General features: G+C 43.0%; 1 long non-coding RNA gene across 1 annotated transcript in view; it reads left to right on the forward strand.

Annotated features, from left to right (window-relative positions):
* The window catches only part of LOC147606962 (uncharacterized), a 51942-nt gene extending 43537 nt beyond the window's left edge, over positions 1–8405 (forward strand). The window contains exon 2 of the long non-coding RNA XR_015264893.1: positions 7453–8405. This is a non-coding gene — a long non-coding RNA (uncharacterized LOC147606962). The remainder of the gene's footprint in view (positions 1–7452) is intronic.
* The last annotated feature ends 364 nt before the right edge of the window (positions 8406–8769 follow it).

Here is an 8769-nt window from a genome sequence, read left to right on the forward strand (position 1 = left end):
GCCGACTCCACGGACATTCAGCATGGGGGAGAGATGCAGATCATTGCTACATACCTGCATGAGTGCATGAGCTCTCGCAGACAGGATGCAGAGATGGGTGATATCTCTGCATGGCTTCCACCGTGCATTGGTCTGCTCAGAGAGCCGGATGCACTACGACACAGTGAGCCGGATGAGATCCCTCGTATCTCGTCCATCTTGTACATACTAGTTGTAGGCTAGTAGGTAGTGGGTTCTCACTTGAAGGCGCATTGGCCTTTAAGTGGGAGGTTGTTGGGGTTAAAGGTCCCTGTGCTGTCCGGGCGGTCTCCCGTGTCCGGGCGCCCATATGTGTATACACTTATTCATTACATATAGTGAATAAGGGGAGGGCTCACAGTACCACTACCAGACTACTTTGGTACTCTCCCCACCATATCGTGTCTCTCTCTCTCTCTCTCTCTCTCTCTCTCTCTCTCTCCTTTTTTTTTTTTTTTTTCCGGGAGAGAGATCCTACTAATAGTTAACATTACAACTCGCTCAACGTCCCAGCCACGCTGGTGTCGTGAGCTACAAGACCATCTACGCGGCCCTCTGAAGAGGGCGACGAGCACACTCGACCACAGAGAGCGGAGGGGCTACACTGGAGTCCTCCTGGGAAAGGCGGCCAGAACACGATCGACGCCGAAAGGGAAGCTTAGGAGAGCGCGGATGAGAGATGCCACCGAGGGGTCCAAGCAGGGTTTGAACCCAAGACCTTTCGGTCCTAGGCAAACACTTTACCACTTGGACTATCACCTCTTGGCTCTCTCTCTCTCTCCTATGTGCGTGCTCCGCCCCTGTCCCCTTCAGAAGATAGCTTTCAGCTTATCATCAAAGGGGGGCAAGCTTGAATCTTGTAACTGAGATAGAGTCCCTGTATCATGTGGGAGGAGCTTGTGCCCATGGTCCTGGACCAGCAGGAACGCTTCACGAACCCTCCTCAGGGTGGAGGTTCGGAGGCCTTAACTGGCCAACGGTCGAAAGGCCGTAACACGGGCAAAGGGAAGGCTTCGTCAAAGAAGTCTTCTGAGAAGAAGTCCGTTACTGACCGCGAGAAACTAAAGGCAGAGAGGATTTGTAATGATTGTGGCGAGAAAGGCCACTACTGGAGGCAGTGTCCCAAGCAGAAGACCGAGAAGGGTGAAGATTCCTCAGCAGCAATCATGAAGACTCCGGCTTTTGTGCACCTGGAGGTGGTGGACACGGATGTTTCATTTTCTTCAGGCAGTGAGGAGATTGGAGGACTCTCCGCAACGGATACTCGGGAGTGGATTCTAGATAGTGGTGCTTCCAGGCACATGACTCCTTCCCGTTCTGGTTTACAGGATCTGTGCAAGTATTCTGGTCACATCCTTACTGGGGATACATCCACTATCCCAGTTCACAGTGAGATCCTTGTGAGCAGTGTGATGCCTCTTTGACTCAGAAGCAGAATGGTTCATTGATCTGGTTGATGGACACCAGATTGGACGGGAGCTTCCTGATGAGGCAGTTGAGCTCATGGTTGCGGATGACTCTTTGGGAGGCAGGATTGCATTTCCTTTGGTTTCTGCGGCATGCGAAGGATCATGGACTCTTTTACACAGGAAGGGGATTGTTGGATGGAGTCTGACTCCACGGTTGGAGTGACTCAGTTTGGGGAGGAGATCCGGACACGAGGAGATCTACTTCAGGCCCAGGAGTAGTTTTACGAAGCAGTAAGAGACAGCCATCTTTTGCCTTGTCGAGGACAGAGGCAGAGTACCGGGGTGTTTGTGATGCTGCTTGTGAGGTGGTGAGGATGCAGAGGTTGCATTGCAGGTTTGGGCTTCCACTGGTGGGCTTCCACTGGAGGAACCCATGGTCATCCAGAGGCACTTTGTTCGTGAACAGATCGTTGCTGATGACATCTTGCTAGAGTTCTGTTCGACGGAGGACAGTACGGTGGACCTCTTCATGCAGTCGCTATCTCAGGATTTGCTCAGGCGGCACCCTAGCTCTTTGTGGTTGGTTTCACAGCCAGGAGCTGAGAGGGGGTGTTAGAAGTCATCTCCTGTCTATTTTTATACACGACGGCCTTTGTTGTGGGTGTGCCCGCCCTTATGAGGTGTTTTCTCAATTTTCCCCACTCCGTATTTTTCCCCATTTTTTCCCTATTTTTCTGTGGCATGGGAGGCAGTCTAGTAGTGGCAGGAGGACCTTGAAACTGGCCGACTGTATCTGTGGAGATTCTGGAAGTGGCCGACTGCACTGCATGAGTCGTGGGACTTCTTTGATGCTGGCCGACCCACTCAGCTGCTGGCCGACTGTGATTTTTCAGTCGTGGAGGTTTCTTGTGTCCAGTCGGCTGCCCTACAGCAGGCCGACTGTTGATGGGGGGCCATATAAATAGGCCCCCAGCCCCTTGTCATTGTTTGTATCATTTCTGGGGATCTTCTTGTGTATATAGACCAGAGTTACACGCCTCTATCTCTCTCTCTCTCTTGTGCTGTGAATCATAGTTGCAAAAAAACGCGTTTCAAACTTTAGGCTACTCGTTTGAAACGTGCAAACGTTTCAAACGTTTGAAACGCGTTTTTTTGCTGGGCCAGTTTTTTTTTATGATAGAAAACGTACGATGCAGTATCTCCTGGCATTTCAGTTTTGAAAGTGACGCTTGAAAGAGACGTTTCCAGCCTTTGAAGTCTTCCAGGTTTGCTTGCACCCCTACCTACGCACCAGTCCTTCTCCCCCGGCCCCTACGCACCGTAGGTAACAGGTTTGTACTAACCCTAAATCCTGATTTTTTCTGATTTTGGACCAAATTTCAGATTTGAAATTTGGGCATTTTTTGCCAGGTTGCCTACATTGGTGCATGCACACCTTGCCTACGCACCAAGCCTACTCCTCCGGCCCCTACGCACCCTGCTTCTCAGGTTTTTAATAACCCTAAATGCTGATTTTTTCTGATTTTGGACCAAATTTCAGATTTGAAATTTGGGCATTTCTTGCCAGGTTGCCCAAATTTCTTCATTCATTCATCATGCCTCGGGCTAAGGATGCCATGTGGAACCACGTAACTCCTGTGAGCAGATATGGGGGTTCAGGCACAGAAAGGTGGAAATGCAATTTTTGTGCCAAAGTGTCAGGTGGGTCTATTATTAGGGTAAAGGCCCATTTTACAGGAGTAAGAGGGGAAGGCATTGGCCCTTGCAGTCAAGTACCAAGAGAGGTTGTAGCGTCTCTTCAGCAATGGAAGAGAGAACATGAAGCAGCAAAGGGAATTCAGCCTATTGATGATGATGTACAGGATACAGATTCTGTAGGTGATGTGTCCAAAAGAGCTAGGACAGAGGATGATTTGCAGAGTCAAGCAGGTGGGTCTAGCTCCATTCCTGTAGCCCACAGATCTTCATTGCCCACCGTGCCTTCTCTAAAGAGGGCAGGCATTAAAGCAGGCATACAAAAGCAAGCTGTCAAGGAGGCCACACGTGAATTGACAAAGTTGTTTATACAATGCGCTTTGTCATTTCACGTCGTGCGTACTCCTCGTTGGAAGAAGGCCATTAAAGCTATCAGCCGCATTGGGTATGAGTGGGAGGGTCCATCTTATGAGTCCCTTCGCAAAACCCACTTAAGGAAGGAGAAGAAGGCAGTGGAGCTTGAGATGGAGCCTTTGAAGGCAACCTGGCAGAAATATGGATGCACATTGCTTTGTGATGGCTGGACAGACATGAGAAAGAGAAATGTATATAACATTTTGGTGTCCTGTTGTAAGGGCACAATGTTTTTGCGTGCCATTGATGCCTCGGTTCCAGGTACAGTTGTGCTTAGTATGTTGCTTAGTATGTTGTAAGTTGTAACTTGTAACTTCAAACTGGTTATGCTATTAATAATTATATGGGTTTTTGCCATCTATGATCTAATTCCTGATTCCTGAAGACTGCCATGTATCATGTATGATGTATCATGATTCATGTTACATGTATGATCATTGTATGATGTAAATTGTAATCATGTATGATGTATTAAGAATCAGGATTCAGTATGAAATTTGAATCATGGATTCATCATTCATGATGTATCATGATTCATGTATATGAAAGTTGAATGTAGATTTTAGCATTAAACTGTACCAAACATAAATTTATGGACACCCCCCTAAAAAAAACCTGGAAAAAACACCTGAAAAAAAATTTGAAAAAAACTTTTAAAAAACTTTTGGAAATTTGTTTGAAACGTTTTTGAAACGTTTCAAACACGTTTCAAAAACGCGTTTCAAAAAACGTGTGGCAACTATGGCTGTGATTTTCTGCACTGCGTTTTGCTCTTGTGTTCCCAGATCTGGTCATCATCTCCACTGCGTATTCTGACACTGTCTGCGTTTTTGCATCAGCATGTTCTAAGTGGAGTTTAGGGTTGAAAGAAGACTCTCAGAGCTTCCGCGTGTTACAACTTTCCTCCATTGCCATCCGGAATGAGGGGCATTGTCCCTTCACCAAGAATGGGGACAATAGAGTTATCTTGTATCCAAAATAAAAAATCAAAGCAATACATGATGGGTTGCTGGAATAATTTCTGTCTCTATAAACTAAGGTTTTGGGTCTGTTTAAAAAAAACTTCACCGCCTATATGCTAAGAATGAGTTCCAGGGAGTAAATAATCATGAATTTTTAATTCTGTAATTATAATTATAATTATAATCCCAAAATAAAGAAAATCTATTTTACATACTTCTTCAAGGGTTTAGGTGAAAAGGGCCTTTTTCCCATTAAATATACGTGTATTAGTTTCTGCCTCTATTTATTGACTTAACCGGTAAATAATCTTATGAAATTTGGGATTCAAAGTCAACAACTAGAGGAATTTAAAAGTATTTCCTTACTGTACTTTACAGACACGAAACAAGTATTTTATGTTAAAAAAATGATTTTTTTGAATAGACATGAGTGAAAATGAGTAAAGAGGGGTCAAGACACTTGCTTACTTGTTGATTTGTTTGAGCTTCATACGAGGATGTCGCCACAGTGGATTGTTAATTGCTAAGCCCAGAAATCGGTGAGTTGCCCAACAAAAAAGAGTTTCCACGTGTGGATTGTCGTGTAGCATAAGCACTAACCCAATTTGAATTACTATAGGCATAGTGAATGTCAACTCCTTGTCTTAAAACAATCCAAGTGTGTGTGTGCCCTAGAGGCACTCGAAGATCCTCTTCATAGCTTTCCAATGTGTAGTGCATGGGCTTCACATAAATTTGCTTGGCAAGAAAACACCATAAGATATGTCTAGTTTGCTGTTACATAGTGAAATTAGGCATCCAATAGACTCTGTAGAGAGTGGCATCCACAGAATCTCCGGCATCAAAGCTACTGAGCTTGAGGCTTGTGTCAATGGAAGTTGCAATTGGCTTGAAGTTTGCCATATCAAACCGCTTCAGAATCCCATTGATATACTTTGTTTGAGACATTACTATGCCATCCTCTCCATGCACAAACTCTATGCCCAAATAATAATGCAAAAGACCAAGATCTGACATCTCAAAACCTATCCCTAATTCAGCCTTTGATGCTGAAATTTTCTCAACATTATTCCCTGTCAAGATCATGTCATCTATATAAAAGCAATAAGATGACCAAATCTGATTTTTCCTTCCAAATGCTGCTAGTGTTCTTAGTTGGACTAATACGAAACACTTGGTTGCTCAGATACGCATGTATCTTCTGATACTAAGCTCTAGGAGCTTGCTTCAATCTATAAAGAGCCTTTCTTAAGATGCACACATGCTTTTCGTGTCCTCCAACCTCATATCGAGGTGGGTGCTGCACATAAACTTCTTCTTGAAGTTCACCATTCAGAAATTTAGTCCTTCTGTCCAACTGATACATCTTCTGTTCCCTTGAATTTGAGATTTTAGCTTCTCTCCTTCTTTCTTCATCCAAGGTTCTTTTTAGTACGTTTCTAGGTGGATGTTTTGTCACAATCTCTTTCCAAGGTGGATTTTTGTTGTGCATGTGCATCAATTTGTTTAACATATTTTGTCGGATGTAATCATGTATGCTGGACCCATCTCTTCCATGAGATCTGTGACCACATTTCCTTGTGCGCTTCTGGATTGCGTTTTCGTCAAACAAGCTCATATGATTAGGAAATCAGGCAGAAATTGTGCTTTTTAGTTCTTTGTACTAGTTAAACTAACTTCACATCATGTCTTTGTCATGTTCTGTATTTATGAACAGCCGACTGATGTCTTCCTATTGATGTCACTTTCTTTTTCTTTTTCGAGTAGTAAGTAGTCTTTTGCATCTTCTCCAAGTGAATATGCTTTACAGTGAACTTGTCACTCGACATGGATCATTGATCATTACGTGGCTTTTGGTTAAAAGACATCATTATTGTGTTAACTAACACTTATTTTTCTTTTAGGTTAAAAGACATCATTATTGTGTTAACTAACACTTGTTTTTCTTTTAAATGACTCTCTAGTACCATATGTTGGAGAGTTGATGGTGCAATAAGCAGCCTATATATAACTTGAGTTAATGACATGTGATGCTATCCATCACATAAACCCTAGTGGTTTCGAGTCCTACCTGCCTTGGTGATTCAAGAGCACCTAAAGTTATCAGGATTACATTTTTCTATGTGCCAATGGGCTGCCATAACCAAATAGGATGTTGGCTATGCTGGTCTTTTTAACATCTTTTTTTAACACTTGCACAATGTAACTAGTTTATCTTATGCTGAGTTCAAAATGTGTTTTTTTCTAGTTCGCTTGCCTCAAAATAACTGATCGCCATGAAGCCTTTCTATCCTTCATCAAGGTCATTTAACTGAATGCAAGGATGAATCCTTCTATAACGAAAAGCCAGCTAAGCATATGCGGCCGCCATATATGAAGCAGAGACTTGGGTCAGAAGGCACGACGGAAGGGAATCTATTGGAAGGCTTATTCAAAGACTGGAACAAGCTCGACCTGAGGCCTCCCCCATTTTGAAGTGGATTAGGGCCCTTCAATGGCCTTCCTACTCCACTTTGTTGGGCTGTTTTACTTTCCTACACTTAGAAGTGGTGGTAAAACTAGGGATTCTTGGCTAAGTGGGGTTTGGAGCTTTGCTTATTGGCTAGGGTTTGATTCCGCCTTCGGTGTTGCCTGCTTGTAGTGTGACGTTGACGCTTTGGTTGTGTTGTGGTGCCTGTCGGTGTGGTTGTTGGCCTGCTTGTAGTGTGATGTTGACACTTCGGCCTCTCTGGTCAGTGGCAGTTTGGTGGCAGGTTCTGTGTAGTATGCCCATGGGCTTGACTAGGCTTGGCCGGCCTGAGTGGATATCCGCACGGCCGTTTCAATGTTCATATCAACCAAAAAAAACCTGTTTTTTTCCAAAAAGTAAAAAGCTAGAAACCTTGTTTTTTCCAGAATTCTAGAAATGCAAGATGATAATTAAAAAAGCATCCTTATTTTTGGCGATGGTGTAGAACTACAGGTATGGAAGAAACAGCGAGCATATTTAAGGCATGCAAAAAGCTTGATATGAGTTTTGTTGACGAAGTACCTGTGGTTTGTCCTTGATGGAAGTATGCTAAAAGGGATCCCGATGTTTGGTAGTGGTGTTTTCATGCAAGTAGAGGCAGCTTGAGTTTGTATTGGCAAGAGAAGTAGATTGAACAGTTCAGTGTTGGGCTTGAGAAGATGGAGGCATGAAAGGCTTGTAGAGCAGCATGACTCGTACTTGTGTGTGTCACACCCTCAAAACACCCAGTCTTTTTGAGAGGCCCTGACACACGTATTGGTTGGTGTGTGGTGACTTGTGATGTAGACGAGTAGTGACCTTGATGTGTTTGAGATGCAACATTGGAGATCGGATACTTTTGAGATGTTTTTTCAAGGAGAGACTGACATGGTTCTTCATCAGTGGATCTTCATCAACTACCTTGGAGTGCATGAAGACTTTTTAAGTTGATAAGTACATCCATACTAGTCAACTTTGGGGGGTGAATGATACCAGGCTTTTTGTGATGTGAATTTACATTAATTGATGTTAAGATCATTTACATTAATTGATGTTAAGATCATGAGAACATTGTAAATCTATGCTGCCAGAGAGCTTGAATTGGTTGAATAGAATAATTGGATCATCTACTATAAGGTCATTGGCCTAGGACAAGCATTAATTTGGATTATGGTAATTAGAGGTGTGCATATTAATAATATTTAGAGAGTTTGCTTATTGGCTTTTTTGGAGCCAAGGTTTTGTATAAATAAGGCTTGTCTCCCTCTCATACATAAAGGAGTGGTTGGGTTCCAACTTTTTATTAATTGGGACTCTTCTTTCTGTGTCGCTCTCTATCTCTTATCATCAGTCATGCTTTTAAGCGGGCACACGCACACGCATGTACCAATCTAATAAAATCTTGTTGATTATATGGTACTTCTTTGTGGATGCAAGTCTCAACATAATAAGTTGAAGTACACATCATACAACTAACTATTGTGAAATAAAAGTTAAGATTGGACCTTATAAGTTTTTCTATTAAAGTACCCATCTCCAAGTTAGAATGGATGCACACATTCTTTCATTGGTACACCACCACAATAATCAATACACTTCTATTAATCTCTAAGTTGGTAGTTGTATGCATTCAAGTTTGTATGTCATAGCCATTCTACTAATCGATATGTTGTACACCAAGGAATGGTGCACACCTATGTATTCTAATTAGTATGGCGTTATTGGGAATGGCGTAGTACCTAGTCCATACTATGCATGTTGGAGTTGATAGTTTATTGTTTTG

The sequence above is a fragment of the Cibotium barometz genome, chromosome 56, assembly GCF_041138505.1.
Source record: "Cibotium barometz isolate CiBa-2024 chromosome 56, ASM4113850v1, whole genome shotgun sequence".
Lineage (NCBI taxonomy): Eukaryota > Viridiplantae > Streptophyta > Polypodiopsida > Cyatheales > Cibotiaceae > Cibotium > Cibotium barometz.